Here is a 5,000-nt window from a genome sequence, read left to right as displayed (position 1 = left end):
AATCAACGGAAAGTTGTAGAGGCTTACGTTGGCGGCCGAGATGTCTTGATGGTTGCGCCGACAGGCTCAGAGAAAAGGCTCACGTTTCAAATCGCTCCGTTTAGATTGGATTTTTACGAAGATGGCGAAAGAAATCTTGTATACACAGTTTCCCTTGTTATTTTCTCTTTGGTTTCACTAATGAAAGATCAAGTGTCGATCTTTAGCGAGAAAGGGGTCAAAGCTGTTGTCTCGGGCCAGGACACTTCGAGTTCCGAGACAGAAAACAAAGAAGCTTCAGAGGAAATATAAGACTTTGTGTTTACGAGTCCCGAGGCGCTATTTGGCAGTCATCGTTCCACTATATTGGCACTGGAGAACAAAATTGCTTCTTTTGATTTTGAGGAGAGACTGACCCAAGAAACAGATTTTGTTGGAGTCAGGTCATCTCCATATGGATTCATCGAGGAATTCTGACCGTCCAGTCATTTGAGAACTGTTTATTTCACCAAACGACCAGCGGGCGGCGCAGGCTGTCAAATATCTACGCCGCACCCAGTTTTTTCGCGCCAACAATATGCACATTAAATTTAATATTCCACAGGCGGAACAAGTCGACTCGCGACTCCGTCGCTCATCTCGGGACCTCGCCAGTCGAGTTCGCTCGCTCGCTCGCTTTCTTTCGAAGTCGACTTGTGGCAAGTCTAGACTACACTCAACTGGATAATATAGAGGATATTACATGGCCGCGCGGGTATACGAATTTTATCTTCGAGTGCTGAAAGTATCTCTCACGACTGAGCAAAGCGAACGATTGAGAGATACCTTGAGCTCGAGAAGATAAAATTCATATCCCCAAGCGGCCATGTAATGTTATGTTTATTACATAGATATTGATGAAATGTCCAGATTTAAAACAACATGTTCCACTCATTTTTTTAAATGACGAAAAAGTGGTCACCAACCGCTAATTAATAACACGCATGTTGTGTAACATGAAATGTAGTAGAGAATAATTATATTAAAGCACAAAAGTATCTTACAAGGAAGAGGAAGCTCTTGTTTTATTGGCTAATCGTGTTCGTTTACAAAGACGACAGCTATATTCTCGCATGTGAAAGATAAAAATGATATGTTGTTCACTGCGCGCGGTGAAGACATGATTTTTTAGTAAAAGGAGAAATCCTGGTATTTCATCAGTATCTATATAATAAAATAATGTACAAATTTATGAGCAGTAATTTACTACATACGAAAAGTAAACTTACCGCAGGGCTGTTCGTTGCACTTCATTGTTGCAGTGCATGTTCTTGAAACCTTCTTCGTTCCCCCAGAACAAGTCTTAGTGCACTCAGAAACTGGCAGCCATTCTGTACAAGTCTCACTAGCCGGACAGATCATGTCAGTGGACCCGACCATTCCTAAAAGTAGAAGACAGATATTTCCCTTAAACATACTGACATACCTGGTCACTAAAATAAGCTTTAAAGTTTTACGTAAAGTTTTAAAGTTTTACCGTAAACGTCTTACTAGACATAAAGATGTCAAGAGACCCGTCTATTCCTAACAGTGGAAGATAGATATTTTCCTTGAACACACTGATATATACTAGTTATTGAACTGAGTCGAGTGCAGTTTGGTCTGAAGTCACGAATATGATTTCTGACCAAAATTGCGCGAGTGAATCTGGTTTTGTTATTGTAATGTCAAACAGTTTAAGTTCCTGTGGTGGTGTTTTTAACAATTATTCCATTAGCGCGCGTTGGATATGAGATGATAGATAGCCAACGAGGCCCGTAGCGCCGAGTTGGCTATAATCATCTCATATCCAACAAGCGTGAGTGGAATAATTGTTTTATTAAAAACGCCCCCAAAATATAGAAAACTAGACTACAAAAAAGTGAAAAGGCCCAAAAAATCACGCATATGCTTGCCGTGTTTATAGATCATGGTATAATGGCTCATAACCCATGATGGCTTAGCCAATCAAAACTCTCGAATTGCATTATCCAATGATCCAATTTTTAACAAAATTTAATATACAATTGTCTTTTTTCTTTATTATTTGCCTTTTGACTTGTTAAAGCGTAAGCATAGAAAATGAAGCTTTAAGCAAATATTTCATGCTGTTCACTGGTTAGTTATCAACTATTCGCTAATGTGAAGCTGGCTAGTGGTGGATATTTACTGAGGCGTGAATCGACGAGGTAAACATTCACAACTGGCAAGCGAATCTGACGTGAATAGTTGTTTCTTTCTCTTGTTAATTAACCTTAATGAGAGAGTATAGTGCTGCTTTATTTTGTAATATTATGATTTGCATGAAACAAGAAATATAAGTGAAAGAAACCGACGTTTCGGTGCATCTTGCGCCATTATCAAGGTTATAAAGATAAAATGCGGTTTGTAAAAAGGCTACGTTAAAACGAATTTGCATAAAAGAGTGCCAAGCTAATTACATGAATACTTTAGCACGAAGAGAATCCGACTGTACATTCAATGCTGGTTTAAGATATTGAATACACAGCATTTCATTAACAAGGCAGTCAAATTTGTTCGTGCATTTCTTGATTACATTGAAGCGTGCTAAGAAATTGTTCGGAACAGCAGTGTTATGATCTTTGCAATAATGCCTGTAAATAGATGACGCCTTTTGACGGTGTCCCTCAACGCGCGTGTGAAGGTGGCCCTTTGTGTACCCGACATAACCTGCATCGCACAGGTCACACTTGAATAAATAAACAACGCATTGCTGGGTTACGATGTTAGGCTTGGGCTCACGCAAGCTTAGATCTTGTTTAAGCTTGCGGCTAGTAAACACGGGTTGAATGGTCCTCTGCACCTTGCTACTAAGATCTCTAAGTTGTCGTTTGACAGACACTGCAGCATCCTGATCTTTATAGGGGAGAACTATCCGGATGGCGTCATCGGTATGCTGTTGCGACTCTCGAGGTGATAAACCTGTTGATGACGGAATCAATAAATTGTTCGGAACTGCTGTTCCGAACAATTTCTTAGCACGCTTCAATGTAATCAAGAAATGCACGAACAAATTTGACTGCCTTGTTAATGAAATGCTGTGTATTCAATATCTTAAACCAGCATTGAATGTACAGTCGGATTCTCTTCGTGCTAAAGTATTCATGTAATTAGCTTGGCACTCTTTTATGCAAATTCGTTTTAACGTAGCCTTTTTACAAACCGCATTTTATCTTCATAACCTTGATAATGGCGCAAGATGCACCGAAACGTCGGTTTCTTTCACTTATATTTCTTGTTTCATGTATTTCTAAATCGTTTCTTTTATTATGATTTGAAAGTCAAAAAGATAAAATTATCCCTGACAAGTTTTGCCTACCTGAAAAGCTTAGAGTGACAAGTGCCAAAATCCACCCAAAGGCCATGGTAGAAAACAGTGAAGTATTCATTCCAACTTTCCCTTCTCCCAAAAATGGAAAGGCAAAACAAAAAGAAAAAGGAAAAATTAAAAGTAAGTGAGAATTTAGTGATAGAGACCAAAACCAGGAAATGGAAACTGAATTGTGAATGATCTGTATTCTCCAAGACTGACAGACACAAGTTTTGCAAAAGTCACGATGATGCCTGGGGTGCGAAAAGTTCGAATCACATAAAGAGGGTTAAGTTTCTCCATTCATATTTCCTATTTCTTAGCTGCCTATCAAAAGAAATTGATGTAAGAGCTATTGGTGAAATCTATTTTTTAGGTTGCTAACCCTACCGCTAGCTTGTTTGAAAAAATACATAAACAAAGATGAAAACTGACCTCTCTGCCCAGACGTTTGAGATAATAGTTAGTGAGGGTAAACAACTAATGATCTTTAAAGCAACAAAATTTCTTCACACATGTTCAAAATCAGGTAAGCTTTGGTCGATTGCCTTTGAATTTTGTTTTGAGCAAAATCTGTTAGAGAGAGGAGAATTTGGAGATTCTATATCCTCACTCAAAGTGGCACTTCACTAGTAGCATCTCAAAGGAACATTAGTTTTCCTGCTCTTTATGTTAATCAATTTACTTTACCAAGTCAGGTGATTAATACAAGTATCCTGTCCATGTGGATAAGATAGCTAAACTCTGAGAAGGGCTTAGTGTCCAAAAATGTTGGTGTTTCTGTCGATCTCTTTAAGGTGACGTTTACCTTATCAAGTAAGTTCATAAAACCAATAAGTCGTTTTCATTCCTTTATCGACAAAGTATTACTGCTTCATTTGAAACTTCCCCTTTACCCAAGAAATTTATATGTCAAGTTACAGAGCAAGAGATCAAATTTTCTGTACTGTATAGAACATCTTCAATTAAGCCTCGACCATCGATAGAAAAACACTTACCCTGCCAATACGCGCCCTTAAGCAAAGAAACCACTAAAAGAATACTGTAAGGTCTAACATAAGACCTAAAAACCGGGGTGGGAGAGTAATATTTATCTCTACGGTGTGTATTTCAGGTTGAGGGTGGGAGTTTACTCAATAAAAGTTTCCACGGGGTGGCCCCGCCCTGATGAACTGCATTTAAAAAATGAAGGCACGATTATTAACACTGTTGTGAAAACCAATTTTAAAGGCTCTATCAAGAGGTATTTTGACCTGGCCAATTTTATAGGATAACGTGGTAAAACTAAACTCATTAGTTATAAAGACCCGTAAATGTTTTCTGGTGCAAAGCTGTCGTTGTTGGGCAAAGGTGGTGGTTGTGAATCATAACATCCAAGAAAGGAATTGTGTCGTCAAACTCCTTTTTAGTAAAACGTATGTTTATTTGTCTTGAATTGATGAATTTAAAAAAAATTCCAAAGCATCCATCGTATGTTGTCTCGGGTACACAAAACGTGTCACAACTGTCTAAGCAGTCTTGATACCCAGTTCACACTATAAGAAACAGACAATTATTTTACATTTATGCGTTTGCATTTGCTAAATAAAAGCTTGTTTAATACAGTGCACATGCAGAAAATATTAAGCAAGTAAACCTTATATGTTACAAAACTAAAGAGAACGCTGAGCAT

General features: G+C 38.3%; 1 protein-coding gene across 1 annotated transcript in view; it reads right to left on the bottom strand.

Moving 5' to 3' along the window:
• Positions 1-1,342: 1,342 nt before the first annotated feature.
• Positions 1,343-5,000, bottom strand: part of LOC137997648 (nucleolar complex protein 2 homolog) — a 50,934-nt gene continuing 47,276 nt past the window's right edge. Inside the window, exons 19-20 of the mRNA XM_068843753.1 lie at positions 3,338-3,418; positions 1,343-1,400 (exon numbers count right to left, since the gene is read on the bottom strand). The gene's annotated coding sequence lies outside the window, so the exon portion shown is untranslated. The remainder of the gene's footprint in view (positions 1,401-3,337; positions 3,419-5,000) is intronic.

This window comes from Montipora foliosa, chromosome 3 (assembly GCF_036669935.1).
Source record: "Montipora foliosa isolate CH-2021 chromosome 3, ASM3666993v2, whole genome shotgun sequence".
NCBI classification, from domain to species: Eukaryota; Metazoa; Cnidaria; class Anthozoa; order Scleractinia; family Acroporidae; genus Montipora; species Montipora foliosa.
The sequence above is the reverse complement of the archived record's forward strand: the minus strand, read 5'-3'. Positions and strand labels throughout refer to the sequence as shown.